Consider the following 22500-nt stretch of genomic DNA (forward strand, 5'->3'; position numbering starts at 1 on the left):
TGTGTGAGTGTTATGATTAGCATTATTAACGTGGAATATTTGTAACACTTTATAATAAGCCATTAATTAACATTAACACTGATCAATGCATGAGCTGCAGTTTTATACCGTTAGTTCAGCTGCTCTCAGTAATTCATCATTAGTCACACACACACACACACACACACACTGAAGCAGACTCGAGTTCATGTGGTTTATTTTTAGAGGACGCAGCTGACAAATATGAGATTTAATCTGGATTTCCTCCGGGTTCAAACGTGACATTCACGGAGTGTGTGTGACGGGATTCAGAGCCTCCGCCAGGATTAGAGCCGATCCCGGAGTCTGTTGATCAGATCCACAGATCTTCTGTGTTTATAACTCTCACTATATTTGGACACATTTCCCGCTCTATGAACATCATCAGAGCGTGTGTGTGTGAGTGAGAACGGGCGATGTGAAGGAAGAACTTGTTTGTTTTATTGAGTTTTTGTCCTAGTTTTTGTGGTGGGAATTTGATTCCTTCCAGTTGTGATTTTCTCTCTTTTACCGTGGACAGACTCACTCGTCATAGAGAAAGGACAGAGCGGATACAAGCGTCTCCTGGCCTTAAACATCCCAGTGAGAGTCAGTGAGAGTGTGTGAGAGTGTGTGAGAGTGTATGAGAGTCAGTGAGAGTGTGTGAGAGTCAGTGAGAGTGAGAGTGTGTGAGAGTGTGTGAGAGTCAGTGAGAGTGTGTGAGAGTCAGTGAGAGTGTGTGAGAGTGTGTGAGAGTGTGTGAGAGTGTGTGAGAGTCAGTGAGAGTGTGTGAGAGTGTGTGAGAGTCAGTGAGAGTGTGTGAGAGTCAGTGAGAGTGAGAGTGTGTGAGAGTCAGTGAGAGTGTGTGAGAGTGTGTGAGAGTCAGTGAGAGTCAGTGAGAGTGTGTGAGAGTGTGTGAGAGTGTGTGAGAGTCAGTGAGAGTCAGTGAGAGTGTGTGAGAGTCAGTGAGAGTGTGTGAGAGTCAGTGAGAGTGAGAGTGTGTGAGAGTCAGTGAGAGTCAGTGAGAGTGTGTGAGAGTGTGTGAGAGTCAGTGAGAGTGTGTGAGAGTCAGTGAGAGTGAGAGTGTGTGAGAGTCAGTGAGAGTGTGTGAGAGTGTGTGAGAGTCAGTGAGAGTGTGTGAGAGTCAGTGAGAGTGAGAGTGTGTGAGAGTGTGTGAGAGTCAGTGAGAGTGTGTGAGAGTCAGTGAGAGTGTGTGAGAGTCAGTGAGAGTGTGTGAGAGTCAGTGAGAGTCAGTGAGAGTGTGTGAGAGTCAGTGAGAGTGTGTGAGAGTCAGCTAGAGTCAGTGAGAGTGTGTGAGAGTCAGTGAGAGTCAGTGAGAGTGTGTGAGAGTCAGCTAGAGTCAGTGAGAGTGTGGGAGAGTCAGTGAGAGTCAGTGAGAGTGTGTGAGAGTCAGTGAGAGTGTGTGAGAGTCAGTGAGAGTGTGTGAGAGTCAGTGAGAGTATGTGAGAGTCAGTGAGAGTCAGTGAGAGTGTGTGAGAGTCAGTGAGAGTGTGTGAGAGTCAGTGAGAGTCAGTGAGAGTGTGTGAGAGTCAGCTAGAGTCAGTGAGAGTGTGGGAGAGTCAGCTAGAGTCAGTGAGAGTGTGTGAGAGTCAGTGAGAGTGTGTGAGAGTCAGTGAGAGTGTGTGAGAGTCAGTGAGAGTATGTGAGAGTCAGTGAGAGTCAGTGAGAGTGTGTGAGAGTCAGCTAGAGTCAGTGAGAGTCAGTGAGAGTCAGTGAGAGTGTGTGAGAGTCAGTGAGAGTGTGTGAGAGTCAGTGAGAGTCAGTGAGAGTGTGTGAGAGTCAGTGAGAGTGTGGGAGAGTCAGTGAGAGTGTGGGAGAGTCAGTGAGAGTCAGTGAGAGTCAGTGAGAGTGTGTGAGAGTCAGTGAGAGTCAGTGAGAGTCAGTGAGAGTGTGGGAGAGTCAGTGAGAGTCAGTGAGAGTGTGTGAGAGTCAGTGAGAGTCAGTGAGAGTCAGTGAGAGTATGTGAGAGTCAGTGAGAGAGTCAGTGAGAGTGTGTGAGAGTGTGTGAGAGTCAGTGAGAGTGTGTGAGAGTCAGTGACAGTGTGTGAGAGTCAGTGACAGTGTGTGAGAGTCAGTGAGAGTGTGTGAGAGTCAGCTAGAGTCAGTGAGAGTGTGTGAGAGTCAGTGAGAGTGTGTGAGAGTCAGTGAGAGTGTGTGAGAGTCAGTGAGAGTGTGTGAGAGTCAGTGAGAGTCAGTGAGAGTGTGTGAGAGTCAGTGAGAGTCAGTGAGAGAGTGTGAGAGTCAGTGAGAGTCAGTGAGAGTCAGTGAGAGTGTGTGAGAGTCAGTGAGAGTCAGTGAGAGTCAGTGAGAGTGTGTGAGAGTCAGTGAGAGTCAGTGAGAGTCAGTGAGAGTCAGTGAGAGTCAGTGAGAGTCAGTGAGAGTCAGTGAGAGTCAGTGAGAGTGTGTGAGAGTCAGTGAGAGTCAGTGAGAGTGTGTGAGAGTCAGTGAGAGTCAGTGAGAGTCAGTGAGAGTGTGTGAGAGTCAGTGAGAGTGTGTGAGAGTCAGTGAGAGTGTGTGAGAGTCAGTGAGAGAGTGTGAGAGTCAGTGAGAGTCAGTGAGAGTGTGTGAGAGTCAGTGAGAGTGTGTGAGAGTCAGTGAGAGTCAGTGAGAGAGTGTGAGAGTCAGTGAGAGTGTGTGAGAGTCAGTGAGAGTGTGTGAGAGTCAGTGAGAGTGTGTGAGAGTCAGTGAGAGTCAGTGAGAGTGTGTGAGAGTCAGTGAGAGTGTGTGAGAGTCAGTGAGAGTGTGTGAGAGTCAGTGAGAGTGTGTGAGAGTCAGTGAGAGAGTGTGAGAGTCAGTGAGAGTGTGTGAGAGTCAGTGAGAGTGTGTGAGAGTCAGTGAGAGTGTGTGAGAGTCAGTGAGAGTGTGTGAGAGTCAGTGAGAGTCAGTGAGAGAGTGTGAGAGTCAGTGAGAGTGTGTGAGAGTCAGTGAGAGTGTGTGAGAGTCAGTGAGAGTGTGTGAGAGTCAGTGAGAGTCAGTGAGAGTGTGTGAGAGTCAGTGAGAGTGTGTGAGAGTCAGTGAGAGTGTGTGAGAGTCAGTGAGAGTGTGTGAGAGTCAGTGAGAGAGTGTGAGAGTCAGTGAGAGTGTGTGAGAGTCAGTGAGAGTGTGTGAGAGTCAGTGAGAGTGTGTGAGAGTCAGTGAGAGTGTGTGAGAGTCAGTGAGAGTGTGTGAGAGTCAGTGAGAGAGTGTGAGAGTCAGTGAGAGTGTGTCAGAGTCAGTGACAGTGTGTGAGAGTCAGTGAGAGTCAGTGAGAGTGTGTGAGAGTCAGCTAGAGTCAGTGAGAGTCAGTGAGAGTGTGTGAGAGTCAGTGAGAGTCAGTGAGAGTCAGTGAGAGTCAGTGAGAGAGTGTGAGAGTCAGTGAGAGTGTGTGAGAGTGTGTGAGAGTCAGTGAGAGTGTGTGAGAGTGTGTGAGAGTCAGTGAGAGTGTGTGAGAGTCAGTGAGAGTGTGTGAGAGTCAGTGAGAGTGTGTGAGAGTCAGTGAGAGAGTGTGAGAGTCATTGAGAGTCAGTGAGAGAGTGTGAGAGTCAGTGAGAGAGTGTGAGAGTCAGTGAGAGTGTGTGAGAGTCAGTGAGAGAGTGTGAGAGTCAGTGAGAGAGTGTGAGAGTCAGTGAGAGAGTGTGAGAGTCAGTGAGAGTCAGTGAGAGTGTGTGAGAGTCAGTGAGAGTGTGTGAGAGTCAGTGAGAGTGTGTGAGAGTCAGTGAGAGAGTGTGAGAGTCAGTGAGAGAGTGTGAGAGTCAGTGAGAGTGTGTGAGAGTCAGTGAGAGAGTGTGAGAGTCAGTGAGAGTGTGTGAGAGTCAGTGAGAGAGTGTGAGAGTCATTGAGAGTCAGTGAGAGTGTGTGAGAGTCAGTGAGAGTGTGTGAGAGTCAGTGAGAGTGTGTGAGAGTCAGTGAGAGAGTGTGAGAGTCAGTGAGAGAGTGTGAGAGTCAGTGAGAGTGTGTGAGAGTCAGTGAGAGAGTGTGAGAGTCAGTGAGAGAGTGTGAGAGTCAGTGAGAGAGTGTGAGAGTCAGTGAGAGAGTGTGAGAGTCAGTGAGAGTGTGTGAGAGTCAGTGAGAGTGTGTGAGAGTCAGTGAGAGTGTGTGAGAGTCAGTGAGAGAGTGTGAGAGTCAGTGAGAGTCAGTGAGAGTGTGTGAGAGTCAGTGAGAGTGTGTGAGAGTCAGTGAGAGTGTGTGAGAGTCAGTGAGAGTGTGTGAGAGTCAGTGAGAGAGTGTGAGAGTCAGTGAGAGAGTGTGAGAGTCAGTGAGAGTGTGTGAGAGTCAGTGAGAGTGTGTGAGAGTCAGTGAGAGAGTGTGAGAGTCAGTGAGAGAGTGTGAGAGTCAGTGAGAGAGTGTGAGAGTCAGTGAGAGAGTGTGAGAGTCAGTGAGAGTGTGTGAGAGTCAGTGAGAGAGTGTGAGAGTCAGTGAGAGAGTGTGAGAGTCAGTGAGAGAGTGTGAGAGTCAGTGAGAGTGTGTGAGAGTCAGTGAGAGAGTGTGAGAGTCAGTGAGAGAGTGTGAGAGTCAGTGAGAGTCAGTGAGAGAGTGTGAGAGTCAGTGAGAGAGTGTGAGAGTCAGTGAGAGAGTGTGAGAGTCAGTGAGAGTGTGTGAGAGTCAGTGAGAGAGTGTGAGAGTCAGTGAGAGAGTGTGAGAGTCAGTGAGAGTCAGTGAGAGAGTGTGAGAGTCAGTGAGAGAGTGGGAGAGTCAGTGAGAGTCAGTGAGAGTGTGTTGTCACAGAGGGAGCATGATCGTTTAACTGATCCAGCACGAGCCCTTAATTAAATCCTTCACCGCAGAACAAGAAATAAATTAATTGTAACGAGGATGCGTATCTGCCTCAGCTGACGGAGGAACGGCCCGGCCATGATCCGCCGATCACACCTTTACTCTAAATGGTAATGGGATCAGATGAGGAACGTTTGGGAATGAGTCACACACAGCAATCAGACTCCATAATTAAATTAGACTCTAATTAACGTCTATTAATGGGTGCATGGAGCATACCTGGGGATTTATCCTCATGAAACCTCCCGGAGGAGATGGAGTGGAAGCGACTCTCACACACACCTGTGAGCCAATCACAAACCACATCCTGTGCTAAACACAAACACACAGTTAAATTGCTAAAAATGTTCTGGTGTATGTGGTTGCTGAAATGTTCTGGTGGTTGCTAGAGTGTTCGGGTGGTTGCTAGGGTGTTGCTATGGATTTGCTGAAATGTTCTGGTGATTTCTAAAGTGTGTGGATGGTTGCTAGGATGTTGCTATGCGGTTGCTGAAATGTTCTGGTGATTGCTAAAGTGTGTGGATGACTGCTAGGGTGTTGCTATGTGGTTGCTGAAATGTTCTGGTGATTTCTAAAGTATGTGGATGGTTGCTAGGGTGTTGCTATGTGGTTGCTGAAATGTTCTGGTGGTTGCTAGAGTGTTCTGGTGGTTGCTAGGGTGTTGCTATGTGGTTGCTGAAATGTTCTGGTGGTTGCTAGAGTGTTCGGGTGGTTGCTAGGGTGTTGCTATGTGGTTGCTGAAATGTTCTGGTGGTTGCTAGAGTGTTCAGGTGGTTGCTAGGGTGTTGCTATGGGGTTGCTGAAATGTTCTGATGATTTCTAAAGTGTGTGGATGGTTGCCAGGGTGTTGCTATGCGGTTGCTGAAATGTTCTGGTGATTTCTAAAGTGTGTGGATGGTTACTATGAGGTTGCTGAAATGTTCTGGTGATTTCTAAAGTGTGTGGATGGTTGCTAGGGTGTTGCTATGCGGTTGCTGAAATGTTCTGGTGATTTCTAAAGTGTGTGGATGGTTGCTAGGGTGTTGCTATGCGGTTGCTGAAATGTTCTGGTGATTTCTAAAGTGTGTGGATGGTTGCTAGGGTGTTGCTATGCGGTTGCTGAAATGTTCTGGTGATTTCTAAAGTGTGTGGATGGTTGCTAGGGTGTTGCTATGCGGTTGCTGAAATGTTCTGGTGATTTCTAAAGTGTGTGGATGGTTGCTAGGGTGTTGCTATGTGGTTGCTGAAATGTTCTGGTGGTTGCTAGAGTGTTTGGGTGGTTGCTAGGGTGTTGCTATGTGGTTGCTGAAATGTTCTGGTGGCCGCTAGAGTATTCATGTGGTTGCTAGGGTGTTGCTATGTGGTTGCTGAAATGTTATGGTGGTTGCTAGGGTGTTGCTATGTGGTTGCTGAAATGTTCTGGTGGTTGCTAGAGTGTTTGGGTGGTTGCTAGGGTGTTGCTATGTGGTTGCTGAAATGTTCTGGTGGTTGCTAGAGTGTTCGGGTGGTTGCTAGGGTGTTGCTATGTGGTTGCTTAAATGTTATGGTGGTTGCTAGGGTGTTGCTATGTGGTTTCTGAAATGTTCTGGTGGTTGCTAAAGTGTGTGGATGGTTGCTAGAGTGTTGCTGTGTGGTTGCTATACTGTTCTGGTGGTTAATTAACTGAACACGTGATTGAGGATTTTTGTTAAACAGTGTTTTTGACTGATTTCACAATAAATCCTCCTTGAAATGTTGTTTTGTGAGTGTTTGGGAATAGAAAGTGCATGTTGTTATTCTGCCTCTATTTAAAGGCAGACAAACATTTATTCCATTTGTAAGAGCTTTGAAATATTTATTAGCTGAACGGAGATGTTTGAGTGCAGTAAAGCTGCAGGTTACAGTGACGATAGTTTAATGGACATGATGATGCATTAGTGTATCAGTGTAAACATCCGCTGAGGGTCACACACACACACACACACACACACACACACACACACACACACACACACACACACACACACACACACACACACACTGCAGCATTACTGTGATCATAACCAGTTAATATTAGCAGCAGATGTTTGTGATTTCAGCCGTTTCATTAAACTGTCAACACATTACGTCTTAATATTTCTCCACATCATACAATCCTTCATGCCTGAAGAGCACATTCACATAAACACACACCATATCATATTAAAATGACAAATCAAGCTTTTTAAATGTAAGTGCTTTGATGGAAAGGATGTGATTGAGTTCAGCTTTAAAAGCGTGATCGAGCTGAAATTATTTGACCAGTTTTACTCCAGGCCTGATTTGAGACAATAATAATTCATAATAAAATGATTAAATTAGATATAAACTCAGTGTGAATGCTGGGTAACTCCTGCTTGTCTGAGATGTCAGAGTCTGTCAGTGAAATGTGCAGGTGACCTCTGTATCTGCGGGAAGTGTATTTTGATGGCGCGCTGACAGCTCATCTCAATACACCTCTGAAATCATCAGTCACACATACTAATGGACCCTCACAGTGCGGTGAGCTTCAGCTGTCAAACACAGTCATACACACCTGCATAATACAGTATATCCTATACATCTGTGTCAGTGTGCTGTGAAATCGTTTCTGACACTTTCCTGAGTACATGTCAGGGGTGTTTGCATATGCAAAACTCATGCCATGATGATATGTGTTGCTATGTGGTTGCTAAGATGTTCTGATGGTTGCTAGTGTGTTCAATGTGGTTACTAGGGTGTTGCTATGTGGTTGTTAAATGCTCTTGTGGTTGTTAAAGTGCTCAGGGAGGTTGCTATGCTGCTGCTATATGGCTGCTGAAATGTCCTGGTGGTTGCTAGAGTGTTTTGGGTGGTTGCTAGGGTGTTGCTATGTGATTGTTAAATGCTCTTGTGGTTGCTAGAGTGTTTGGGTGGTTGCTTGGGTGTTGCTATGTGATTGCTAAAGTGTTTTGGGTGGTTGCTGGAGTGTTCAGGGTGGTTTCTAGGGTGTTATTAAAATGTTCTTGTGGTTCTTAGAGTGTTCGGGGTGGTTGCTAGGGTGTTGCTATGTGATTGCTGAAATGTCCTGGTGGTTGCTAGGGTGTTTGGGTGGTTTCCAATGTGTTTCTATGTGGTTGCTGAAATGTCTTGGTGGTTGCTGGGGTGTTACGATGTGGTTGCTAAAATGTCCTGGTAGTTGCTAAGGTGTTGCTATGTGATTGTTCAAATGTACTGGTGGTTGCTAGAGTGTTTGGGTGGTTTCCAAGGTGTTGCTATGTGGTTGGGAATGTTTTGGTGGTTGCTGAAATGTTCCGTTGGTTGCTAGTGTGTTGCTATGTGGTTGCTGAAATGTCTTGGTGGTTGCTGGGGTGTCCGTGTGGTTGCTAGGGTGTTACGATGTGGTTGCTAAAATGTCCTGATAGTTGCTAAGGTGTTGCTATGTGGTTGTTAAAATGTTCTGGTGGTTGCTAGAGTGTTTGGGTGGCTTCTAAGGTGTTGCTATGTAGTTGGGAATGTCTTGGTGGTTGCTGAAATGTTCCGGTGGTTGCTAGTGTGTTGTTATGTGTTTGTTAAAATTTTCGGGTGGTTGCTACTTGCTAGAGTGTTTAAGTGGTTTCTAAGGTGTTGCCACGGGGTTGCTGGGGTGTTCGGGTGGTTGCTAGGGTGTTATGATGTGGTTGCTAAAATGTCCTGGTAGTTGCTAAGGTGTTGCAATGTGGTTGGTAAAATGTCACGGTGGTTGCTAGACTGTTTGGGTGGTTGCTAGGGTGTTGCTATGTGTTTGTTAAAATGTTTTGGTGGTTGCTAGAGTGTTTGGGTGGTTTCTGAGGTGTAGCTATGTGGTTGCTGAAATGTTCTGGTGGTTGCTAGGGTATTGCTATGTGTTTGCTGAAATGTTCTGGTGGTTGATAGGGTATTGCTATGTGTTTGCTGAAATGTTCTGGTGGTTGCTAGGGTGTTGCTATGTGGTTGTTAAAATGTTCTGGTGGTTGCTAGACTGTTTGGGTGGTTGCTAGGGTGTTGCTATGTGGTTGCTGAAATGTTCTGGTGGTTGCTAGGGTGTTGCTATGTGGTTGTTAAAATGTTCTGGTGGTTGCTAGACTTTTTGGGTGGTTTCTAAGGTGTTGCTATGTGGCTGGAAATGTTCTGGTGGTTGCTATGTGATTGCTAGACTGTTTGGGTGGTTGCTAGGGTGTTGCTCTGTGGTTGCTGAAATGTTCTGGTGGTTGCTATGTGGTTGCTGAAATGTTCTGGTGGTTTCTAGGGTGTTGCTATGTGGTTGCTGAAATGTTCTGGTGGTTGCTAGTGTGTTGCTGTATAATTGCTATAATGTATAATGAGCTCTACAGAGGACAGTAGTGTCATCATTCAGATCAGTTCAGTTCTGTACGCATCTTCGATTGTTGCTGGGCCTCAGACCCGGCGTTTAGCGTTCGGTGTCCCGTGTGAAGAGCGGCTCGTTCACTGTCTCTGTGTCAGAAACGCCTATGGATTTATATCTGTAGATGAGGAATGGAATGGCTCTTCTCTGTCGCTCGGCTCTCCTGGGGCCCGACCACCAGCGCTGCACCGCGGGGGCTTTTATTTAAGCTTCTCTCCTGCAAAAACACAGAAACTTGTGTTTAAAAGAGCCTTTCTTCCAGCGCATCTGCAGGGGCTCAGGTTAAACTTCAAATGGATGTGTTTACGCCTGGAAAAATGGAAAGGAAAGAGAGAGAAAATGTACGTTTGAAAAAAACTAAAGAGAGAAAATAGAAATGTAAAGGTCTGAGGATGGCGTCTGCAGGGACTAGCCCAGCGGCGTTAGATATGCATGAGCGCTGAATCACCGCAGTGTGTGGAGCAGGAGCGCAGCGGGAAGTGTGTGTACTCTGTCCTTCCTTCTGTCCTCGGATGGCTGGAGGCCATTCCCAAACAATAAAACACAGATTATCTGCTAAAACTTTATTATTTCAAGCCTTCACCAAACTGAAGCTTCGACGTCTCCATGTAGAACTGAACTTCATGAGTTCATGGACAGGAGTGTTGCTGAAACCATTATTTAAAGTTTGCCGTAGAAACTATTTGCACTTAGAAATTTCACAAATAACGTCAAAGAAACGGCAAGTCACGCTGAATTAAACATGACATGTGAAGTAGAAACACTGGCGTGGTGTTTCCTGCAAGACACAGTTTGTCAGTGTTTTATTTCCATCTCATCTGAAGTGATGCGTTTCCTCTGCTCAGCGTCGTCTTCCTGTGTGGGATTGATAACGGCGTGTGTTTCCATCTGAGTGAACACGAGGAGAGACGCCATCAGCCGCTTGTGCTGTGCTAACACCAGTCTGGGATGGTTTGATCATCTGACCGATTAAATCTCATCCAAGGCCCTTCACACTGATGATTGCTATGTGGTTGTTAAATGCTCTGGTGGTTGCTAGGGTGTTGCTATGTGGTTGCTGAAATGTCCTGGTGGCTGCTAAAGTGTGCTGGTGTTTGCTAGAGTGTTCGGGTGGTTGCTAAGGTGTTGCTATGTGCTTGCTAAGGTGTTCTGGTGGTTGCTAGAGTGTTTGGGTGGTTGCTAGAGTGTTCGGGTGGTTGTTAAGGTGTTGCTATGTTGTTTCTGAAATGTCCTGGTGGTTGCTAGTGTTCGGGTGGTTGCTTTGTTGTTGCTGAAATGTCCTGGTGGTTGCTAGTGTTTGGGTGGTTGCTAGAGTGTTCGGGTGGTTGCTAAGGTGTTGCTATGTGGTTGCTAAGGTGTTCTGGTGGTTGCTAGAGTGTTCGGGTGGTTGCTAAGGTGTTGCCATGTGGTTGATAAGGTGTTGCTATGTGGCTGCTAAAATGTCCTGGTGGTTGCTAGAGTGTTCGGGTGTTTGCTAGGGTGTTGCTATGTGGCTGCTAAAATGTCCTGGTGGTTGCTAGAGTGTTTGGGTGGTTGCTAAGGTGTTGCTATGTGGTTGCTAAGGTGTTCTGGTGGTTGCTAGAGTGTTCGGGTGGTTGCTAAGGTGTTGCCATGTGGTTGCTTAGGTGTTGCTATGTGGCTGCTAAAATGTCCTGGTGGTTGCTAGAGTGTTCAGGTGGTTGCTAAGGTGTTGCTATGTGGCTGCTAAAATGTCCTGGTGGTTGCTAGAGTGTTCGGGTGTTTGCTAGGGTGTTGCTATGTGGCTGCTAAAATGTCCTGGTGGTTGCTAGAGTTTTCTGGTGGTTGCTAAGGTGTTTCTATGTTGTTGCTAAAACTGTCCTGCTGGTTGCTAAGGTGTTGCTATGTGATTGCTGAAATGTATTGGTGGTTGCTAGAGTGTTCGGGTGGTTGCTAAGGTGTTACTATGTGGTTGCAGAAATGTCTTGGTGGTTGCTAGAGTGTTCAGGGCGGTTGCTAGGGTTTTGCTATGTAGTTGCTAAAATGTCCTGGTGGTTGCTAGAGTTTTTGGGTAGTTGCTAGGGTGTTGCTATGTGGTTGCTAAAATCCCACCCGAGGCCGTTCGCACTGAACGCTGCTTTGAACTCCTGAAACGCCTCCATCGTGAGTTTCTTCAGGAACCAACACGTCACAGTATTCCTCATTATAATAATTAATGTGCAGAATAAAGGGGCGGGGCCTGGGTGAGTGAGTTAGTCTTGTGTGGAAACTGCCAGTTATGGTAAGAGGCGGGACATTTCCCAAACGCCAATCACAACACACCGCTCCAGCCAACCAATCAGAGCATAGTGTGCTTTTCAGAAGGAGGGGCTTCATAGAGACAGGAAGTAAACAGAGCATTACTGACAGACTGGGAAGAGAGGAGCCGCAACAATGAGGAAATAATGCAGGAAAACCTTCCTTTGCTTTTTCCTACCCTTTTTGGGTTCTGGCTCTCTAACACAATTCCACATTTATTTCCCATTTTCTCTCAGCTCACTCTTAGTTTCACTGTGAGACTGACATTTGCAAGGAAATAGGCTGTTTGGGAAGCGGTTCAATCTCCTCTCGTCCCAGGTGCATAAACGAGAGCGACAGCCTGAACACGTCGGATGAGGAGGAGCGGCTTTACCTCGCTGTCAGGCTTCAGCCCAGGAAACAGCCACATCATGCGTCCTCAACACTCCTTTGTAATGGAAAATATGATGGAGACAAACCTCTCTGAGTCCCAGAACAGCTGTAGTCGAGAGTCTGACACGATCCCACAAAACACTGGATCACACGAGTTAGCAGGAAACCCATGAGGGATGAGTCTGTCAGCGGCAAAAATAGAAATCATGAATATATTAGCAGCGTTTGCATCATAAACAGATGATCTGACACCCCGCGCCGTCTCCACACTATACATCATAATCACGGAGATTTATTAGCAGTGCTTAACTCACGCATGTTGATCGTTACTGTATGTGATCATGTTTAACTCGCAGTATTGCTGTTCGTTATGGGATGTAAATGCTAATGTGAGTGTGTGGGACTAGTGTTCACTGGGGTTAGCAGACGCTGTCACAATGGGCCGTTTAAACACACACTTTAGATGACGACATCCATTAGCTTTGACGATTTGAGGAGAGCGTTAGGCGATTAGCGTCCCGTTGAGCGGCAGCGGGAAGCGGAACACCATATGGAACTGAGCCGAATAAACACGATGATCCGGGACGGGGAGCTTCGCTAGAGCAGGGCTGCCCATTAACACGGGGTCAGAGGTCGGCTGCCGCTTTTCATTCGCTCTCATTGAGTTAAAGCTTCAAACATGAAAAAACACGATCATTACATGACACGAAATCAGCTCATGTGTGATGACAGGACAAATAACTGCACAGAAATATACATGAGAGCGCTGAAGACGGATGCCAACGTTGTCTTTTATGATGTACAACACACACACACACACACACACTCTCACACACACACACACACACACACACACACACACACACACACACACACACACACACACACACACACACACACACACACTCTCACACACACACACACACACACACACACACACACACACACACACACACACACACACACACACACACACACACACACACACACACACACACACACACTCTCTCACACACACACACACACACACACACACACACACACACACACACACACACACACACACACACTCACACACACTCTCTCACAGACACACACACACACACACACACTCTCTCTCTCTCTCTCTCACACACACACACACACACACTCACACTCTCTCACACACATGCATGCACACACACACACACACACACACACACACACACACACACACACACACACACACACACACACACACACTCACATACACACACTCTCTCTCTCTCACACACACACACACACACACACACACACACACACACACACACACATGTTTGTTTTTGTGAAATGTGAGGACATTCCATAGGCGTAATGGTTTTTATACCGTACAAACCGTATTTTCTATCCCCTTACACTGCCCCTGTCCCTAAACCTACCCATCACACACACACACACACACACACACTGCCCCTGCCCCTAAACCTAGCCCTCACAGGAGACTGTGCAGTTCACTTTCTGTGAAAAAAACCTCATTCTGTGATTTATAAGCATTTTGAAAAGTGAGGACATGGGGAACGTCCTCATATTTCACCCTCTTTTTGTAATACCTGTGTCATACCCATGTCATTATACACATTTGTGTCCTGATATTTCACGAAAACATGCCCACACACACACACACACACACACACTCACATACACACACACTCACACACACACACGCACACACACACACACACACTCTCTCTCTCTCTCACACAGACACACTCACACACACACTCTCACACACACACACACACACACACACACACACACACACACACACACACACACACACACACACACACACACACACACACACACACACACACACACACACACTCTCTCTCTCACTCACACACACACACACACACACACACACACACTGAAGTCCCGTTGGTGTTTTCTCCTCTAGTGTGTCGTATATCGAGTGAATCGCTTCACAAACAAGAACAAATGTAGGGGCGGGGCTTGAGTGTGTCTGTGGGGAAGTGATTGGATGGTTGTGGTTTGCTATTGGCTGATCTCATGTGAGTGACAGGTGGCCCCGCCCTCGTCATCAGAGAAGAGATGAAGTTATTCAAGATTATTAGCACAATAATGATAAATCATTCACAATGAACACTGCAATATCCCATAAATCAATAGTTATGATTTCCTGGTGATCTGATGGAGAGAAACACACACACATTAGTTTAACCCTGTGTTTGCCCTCCTCCTCCTCCTCCTCCTCCTCCTCATCACAGGAGCCAGTGTTGAGGGACCGCGAGCGTTCGTCTTTAACCCGTGTGTGTGTGTGTGTGTGTGGCTGGAGTCATTAGTGTTTAGCGAGTGGGAATGTCTCTGAAGCCACTGGATGCGAGCGAGCGAGCGGCTCAGTAATTGCTGTGCTTCTGTCATGTTCCAGGGCTTTCTGTAGAGACTCTAATTTGTTTTTAAGTGTAGCGTGAGAATGTCAGCGCCAAGACAAATCTTTGCTGATACGGCCGTCTGAAATCTATGCCAATTTAGCTGAAGACAAGCGCTGTAAATCTGGAGCCGCTGTTTGCGCAGTGTCACACCAGAGATTCAGTCTCCACATCTGAAGTGTTATTACCTCACAAATCCCATTGTGCTAAATCAGATCGGAATAATTGGGAAAATAAATTAGCTTACAGTTGGAATATGAAGGAACGGGCAAAGGCCTTATTAGCATACAGGCTTCATTTGTGCTTCTGTGCCGAGTGAACATTTCAAGATTTACATCATAAATCTGTATCGTTGAGTCCTGCATATATATATGAACAATCTGATCAGTTCTTAAAATAACCCTTTTTCTTGCTGTGAAGAGCATTGTAGTAATCTAAAGAAGCTGTAAAGAACAATGTACAAAGTTAAAGGTTCTTCATAGAACCATCAGTGCCAATAAAGAACCTTATGTTATATTATATAGTTCCTTGACTTTACCTAATGATGAATTGAATCATTCATTCAACCGATTCATTTAAAAACATTGATTCATTCGGTCATTGAATCAATCATTCAAATGATTCTCATTTAGGGTTTGACAGTTTCTTTGGCTTCTGATTGGTGCTTGCGTTCATGCGTTTAACTCATAGACTGTGTAAAACTATGGACGTAGTGTCCATGACGTCACCCGTAGGTTTCCGAAGAGCAATTTTGGAGCCTAAAGGGGGCGGAGCCGGCCGTCGCCATCTTGGCAGCGCATCCCCGCGCGTCACTCCCACATAACCAAAAATAGCAAAGAGGTGGGACGTGGGCGGAGCTGAGGTGCCTGGTTGCTGAAACCACGCCCACCTAGCTCGACCATAGTTGCAATCCACCTATGAGTGAGTCATTGAATCATTCATTCAACCGATTCGTTTAAAAACCATTCAAGTGAGTGAACCATTGAATCTTTTAACTCATTTGTCCAAAAGAACTGATTCATTCTGTCATTCAATCAAACATTCAAATGATTCTCGTTCAGGGTTTGACAGTTTCTTTGGCTTCTGATTGGTGCTTGCGTTCATGTGTTTAACTCATAGACTGTATAAAACTATGGGGTAGTGTCCGTGACGTCACCCGTAGGTTTCCGAAGAGCATTTTTGGAGCCTAAAGTGGGCGGAGCCGGCCGTCGTCATATTGGCAGCACATGTCACTTCCACATAACCAAAAATGGCAAAGAGGCGGGACATGGGCGGAGCTGAGGTGCCTAGTTGCTGAAACCACGCCCACTTAGCTCAACCATAGTGTCACTCAAGTGGCCACGCCCTTAATTATGCAGAACTTTAAGGCTTAATATAATATAAACGGATGAGTTATAAAGAACCCCCCCCCCCCCCCCCCTCACAGTCGTCATGAAGGGCAACATTAGCTGTACAGACCAAAAGCACAATTTGTCCCAGACTGTAAACATGTGTTCTTCTGCTGTAAACATGTGTTCTTCTGCTGTAAACATGTGTTCTTCTGCTGTAAACATGTGTTCTTCTGCTGTAAACATGTGTTCTTCTGCTGTAAACATGTGTTCTTCTGCTGTAAACATGTGTTCTTCTGCTGTAAACATGTGTTCTTCTGCTGTAAACATGTGTTCTTCTGCTGTAAACATGTGTTCTTCTGCTGTAAAGTTGGCCATTTTAACATGAGCTCAATAAGATTCTGCTCCTTCTGACTCCGCCTCCAGTGGTCAGTCGATGAACTGCAGGTTAAGGCACGCTTGGTTTAACTGTGATTGGTTACAACACTCAACGCTACAAAAGCACCGATTGGCACACTTCACAATTACTTTATTGTGTTAGTCTGACTACTGTACTCCAGCTGTGGCGAGTACAGATGTGCACAGATTGAGCTGTAGACAGTGTAAACACAGCCATCATTAAGTGTGTTTGTGTAGTTATTCCTGGAGCAGAGAACAGCTCAGCATCTGTGCGCTGATGTAACGGGACGCTGGGAAAAGCCACCGATTCTGCTGGGATCGAGCACTTCCTGTTGCATCATCTTAATTAGTTCACATTAGGCGGTTGTACGGGTGTATATATAGATGCATTCTTTATTAGATTCATTAGTTATGTGATATTCCTGCACGTGTGTGGCGCTCCTGTTTTAGTTTGTGTGTACAGCACCAAACTCTCTGGTTAGTTGTGTGTAAGATGGAGCGCGAGTGTGTGCGTTCACTCAGAATCCCCTCCGGACTGATGGCGAGCATCCATCTTTTTTCCATTTGTAAAAGCTCCGATGGCGGTGACCTTCTGCAGATAAACGGATGAAGCAGGAGAGCCAGAGAAATGGCTTCACTTTAATTTATTTATGTTTAATGTGCGGCTGCAGGTTCGGCCGGGCTTCGGTGCTCTGTTTTAAACCACTTAATGCTGGGCAGGATCCATCCAGTCTCCATTAAAGATACGATCCCCCTCCAGCGGACCCCTGAGAGCCTGCGCTCGCCATCAGACCGCAGACCGCATTAGACCCGCCACCGGCCTCTAAAACACAGAGCTGAGAGCTGCAGCGCTCTGGAGAGTTCTAGCCATTTACTGCGCGTGCAGATGGCCGCATTAAAGTTCCTATTAAACGCATTTGTCAGGCTCTGGGTTTAGCGCTCGCTCGCCCGGCCAGGTGGGATGATTATGGGCTCGTGTGGCGCCTGCCAATGCCTCGTCTGCCACAGTTTTAAGGGAAATCTGTCACTCTGTGGCCTTCTTCATTTCTCCACATATTATTCAGTGTTTAGTGTAAAAAAATGCATTTTGTGTGTGAAGTGAATAACACTGATGATCTGATATATTAGGCAGCAAGTGAACATGTTGTCCTCAGAGTTGATGTGTTAGAAGCAGGAAAAATGGGCAAGCGTAAGGATTTGAGCGAGTTTGACAAGGGCCAGATTGTGACGGCTAGACGACTGGGTCAGAGCATCTCCAAAACTCACCTTTGGCTCGCAACTTACAGGACTTAAAGGATCTGCTGCTAACATCTTGGTGCCAGACACCACAGCACACCTTCAGGGGTCTAGACAATACCAATATTAGGAAGTTGGTCATAATGTTATGCCTGATCAGATTATTCACATTTATATATAGAGAGTGCTACACACACACACACACACACACACACACACACACACACACACACACACACACACACACAGGGAGGTTTTTGTGAAATGTGGGGACATTCCATAGGCGTAATGGTTTTATACCGTACAAACCGTATTTTCTATCCCTTACACTGCCCCTAAACCTACCCATCACACACACACACACACACACACACACACACACACACACACACACTGCCCCTACCCCTAAACCTACCCATCACACACACACACACACACACACACACACACACACTGCCCCTACCCCTAAACCTACCCATCACACACACACACACACACACACACACACACACACACACACACACACACACACACACACACACACACACTGCCCCTACCCCTAAACCTACCCATCACACACACACACACACACACACACACTGCCCCTACCCCTAAACCTACCCATCACACACACACACACACACACACACACACACACACACACACACACACACACACACACACACACACACACACTGCCCCTACCCCTAAACCTACCCATCACACACACACACACACACACACACACACACTGCCCCTACCCCTAAATCTACCCATCACACACACACACACACACACACACACACACACACACACACACACACACACACACACACACACACTGCCCCTACCCCTAAACCTACCCATCACACACACACACACACACACACACACACACACACACACACACACACACTGCCCCTACCCCTAAACCTACCCATCACACACACACACACACACACACACACACACACACACACACACACACACTGCCCCTACCCCTAAACCTACCCATCACACAGACACACACACTGCCCCTACCCCTAAACCTACCCATCACGCACACACACACACACACTGCCCCTACCCTTAAACCTACCCATCACACACACACACACACACACTGCCCCTTCCCCTAAACCTAACCATCACACACACACACACACACACACACACACACACACACACACACACACACACACACACACAGATCTAGGCAGGTGGAGCTGGGGAGGTGGAGGGGTTCAGAGGCGCTCACAGAAAACACTGATCCAGATTATTTAAATCTAGAGCAAGCAATCTCATTGGCTGCAGGATCCAATCAGCTTGTGCCGTGCGGTAATGGCGTGACTGCTGGCAGATTGATCCGCCTTTGCCCTCTAGAGCTTCATGACTGAACTACATCTACAGTCAGCCGACAGCGCGGTGTCTCAGCTCATGTGTGTGTCATTCAGAGATCGTCTGTAGCTTCAGCACCGCTAACCCAAACACACACTCATGTTGCATCAGCCTCCCAGGACTGAGTGTCATCATCACCAAACACGCCACATCCAGCCTGCAGACTGCCTTAATTACAGCTGAAGCCAGTGAGCGTTTGAGCAGGTCTGCCGAGGCTCAGGTCTGTCCCGCCCGAGGCAAGCGCGCTCCCAGAGACAGTGTGTGTGTCGTGAGGAAGTCACTTCCTGTTCCCTGTGAAGGGAGCTCTCAGGAGTGCGCATTAGTGTGAGCGCGGCAGGTTTTTAAGGCGATCCCGTCCCCTGACAAACTGAGCTTCTGTTTAACGGGAACGCCTTTCTTATTGAGATTCATGAACCCGTAAACAAGAAACCTGTCCTTACTAATGCTGGAAACAACTTTCACAAGCACTTTATTCATCACTGTCATATCAGCAGTTATTATAGTAATAACTATAAACGATGCATAGTCACATGCAACCCTATAGTAAGGACATGTAATATTACTCAGTGTTTAAATGTGGAATTACAGTGAAAATAAAGTGCAACCCAACTTCTTATTCTCTTTATTTGAGCCTGTGACTAATGAAATATATATATATTTAATCATTTTGTTGACTACTATCACTTCGAATACTACTAATAATAATTAGCTATATATAGTCCCAAAAATTGTGCAGCTGTACAAAAAAATTATGGTTTTCTGTCAAAATAATTTTTGGTAACACTTAAAGCCTTTATGAATAATACATTATAAAAGTATTTTTACTGCATTAATTAAGCCTTGTAATGCACCATTTGTGCCCAAATTTGTCTGAATGGTTAAACATGTTATTTTATTTTCCCCAAGTTTTTTCTTTCTTTCTTGAAAATCGTATTTGAATGCGCGGCAACTATAGTTATTAATATGTTGTATGCAGCCCTTCAATGTCAAATATGAATAGGAGGAGAACATTTAGCATTTAACTCAAAATAACTGCTATCAACAGATCAATCTTTATTCACAAACAAATTTATTATGTATAAAAGTCGAAGAACATTCAATGCAAACTCAAAAAAGCTGCATCTATCTTATAATCTGTTGAATATGAAAATACAACAAACAACAAATACATTTGTCTTAAAGTGTTGGAACAGTGCAGAATAAAGTGCACCCATTAAGTTGCCCTAACAGGGCATTGTGTATCAAAAAGTTAAATGAAAATAAATTAATATAATGATGAAAAAATTACATCTATATAACAAAACAAAGAAAAAAAATGTAGTAGGTTATTTCATATAATAATGTAAATGTAAACTCATGTGTCTGAATTTCCACATTATAATGGAATCATAAGCTACTAGTCATAAAGAGAATGAGGGTCCTTGACCGATTCGAATGAAACGCATCCAAACTGGATGAAGGGTCCTCAATATTTGGGCCCTTACAAGACATAATATTATAAAATATGATATTTTTTCCTATCGAATTAAGGTCTATTGTACAGTAGAGATGTCAGTTAAAGGGTTAAGTTATGTTTTAGGTGGGATATTATGAAAGCAAAAAGCACTAAAGACCAAAAATCTTGATTTATGAACCTGTTAACACAGTACAGTTCCCCATTATATGTACTTACAAGTAATTTACTCTAGTTGCCATTTGGACTAAGTGTACAAAAAACTATAGATCTGTTGTAAGATTTGTTTTGTTTGGATGATTCTAGAGACCTTCACGATTATGTAGATATATATATATGTCAACAAAAAATACTTATTAGTAACATGAAAATCATCTTCGCTATGCTTCCTGGAAGTAGGGGCAGGAAGTTGGCAGTCTCATGTGGGAGTCTTAAATGGGTTAACAAGGAATATGTGAATATTGTAATGCATTTTAACTTCGGTTAATATTATATAGATTATATAATGCATTATACACAAAGGCTTTAAGTAGAGTGTTACTGAATTTGTTTTACAGTGAAATATTACAAATCAAATCAAATCAAAATCAAATCACTTTATTTGTCACTCTACATATGCACAAGTGCAACAGTAGGTGAAATTCTTAGGTGCAGTTCCGAGCAACATGGTAGTCATGACATGACATGTACAACATTTAAAGCAGCATCAGATTACACTGATGCGCCCACAATTACTCACAGCACAGTAAACTCTACAATAAACAATAAATAATTTACACAATGTGAGTGTAGTTCTCACAGCTTTAAACAATATACACATACTTACAATATACATATACTTTAAACAATATACACTAAACATACACTAAACAATATACATTACGCTATAATAGTAATAATAATATACAATGTACAGTATAAAATATTATTCACAGATTGAAAAATTGAAATCCAAAGTGCAATAGATGCTGTATGATAAATAAATGTGTATATAATGTGTGTTTATCTACAGTGGGTTGTGCTGAGTGATATTCTGTCCAGTGTGTGTTATGATCCTGATGGGTCAAGAGTTAAGGAGTCTGATTGTTTGTGGGAAGAAGCTGTTCTGGAGTCGGCTGGTGCGTGATCTGATGCTGCGGTACCGTCTGCCTGATGGCATCAGTGAGAGCAGCCCATGGTTCGGGTGGCTAGAGTCTCTGATGATCCTCTGAGCTCTCTTCACACACCGCCTGGCGTAAATGTCCTGGAGGGAGGGAAGCTCACCTCCGATGATGCAGCTGGCCGTGCGCACTACCCTTTGCAGGGCTTTGCGGCTGCGGGCGGTACTGTTGCCGTACCAGGTGGTGATGCAGCCAGTCAGCAGGCTCTCTATGGTGCTGGTGTAGAACCGTGTGAGGATGTGGCGGCTCATTCCAAACCTCCTCAGCCGTCGCAGGAAGAAAAGGCGCTGATGAGCCTTCTTCACAACGGCCTCGGAGTGGACGGACCATGAGAGTTCCTCTGTGATGTGGACACCGAGGAACTTGAAGCTGCTGACTCTCTCCACCGGTGCTCCATCGATGATGATGGGGCGGTGTTCTCTCTCATTCCTCCTGAAGTCGACCACCAGCTCCTTGGTCTTTCTGACGTTGAGGGAGAGGTTGTGCTCCTGACACCACCGTGTCAGAGTGTGCACCTCCTCTCTGTAGGCCGTTTCATCATTGTCAGTGATGAGACCTACCACCGTCGTATCGTCAGCAAACTTGATGATGGTGTTGGAGCTGTGGGTTGCCACACAGTCATGTGTGTACAAAGAGTACAGGAGTGGGCTGAGAACACAGCCCTGAGGGGCTCCAGTGTTGAGAGTCAGTGGTGAGGAGATGTTACTGCCCATTCTGACCACCTGGCGTCTGTTTGACAGGAAGTCCAGGATCCAGCTGCATAACAAGCTGTTTAAGCCGAGAGCCCGGAGTTTAATGTCAAGTATGGAGGGCACAATGGTGTTGAATGCTGAGCTGTAGTCTACAAACAGCATTCTCACATATGTGTTCCTCTTTTCCAGGTGGGAGAGAGCAGTGTGAATTGTTGATGAAATGGCATCATCAGTGGAGCGGTTTTTGCGGTATGCAAACTGCAGTGGGTCCAGTGAGGGGGGGAGAACAGAGCAGATGTGGTTTCTGACTAGTTTCTCAAAGCATTTGCTGATGATGGGGGTCAGAGCAACAGGACGCCAGTCGTTTAAGCAGAGTGTTTTTGACTGCTTAGGTACAGGAACAATGGTGGACGTTTTGAAGCATGTGGGGACCACAGACAGGGAGAGGGACAGGTTAAAAATGTCCGTGAAAACTCCAGCCAGTTGGCGCGCGCACGCTCTGATGACGCGGCCGGGAATCCCGTCTGGACCCGCAGCTTTTCGGACGTTCACCCGCCGGAAGGATCGGGTTACATCCGCTTCAGATACGGAGAGTGCACTAACCTCTGTATCTTCAGCCGCGAGCTCTCTCTCCGTGAGGGCGGTGTTATTTCCCTCAAAGCGAGCAT

At 45.8% G+C, this 22500-nt stretch overlaps 1 protein-coding gene across 8 annotated transcripts in view; it reads left to right on the top strand.

Annotated features, from left to right (window-relative positions):
* ptprma (protein tyrosine phosphatase receptor type Ma) overlaps positions 1-22500 on the top strand; it is a 278119-nt gene that overhangs the window by 204024 nt on the left and 51595 nt on the right. The gene's annotated exons all lie outside the window — the stretch shown is intronic.

Source organism: Gobio gobio, assembly GCF_949357685.1.
Source record: "Gobio gobio genome assembly, chromosome: 23".
NCBI lineage: Eukaryota > Metazoa > Chordata > Actinopteri > Cypriniformes > Gobionidae > Gobio > Gobio gobio.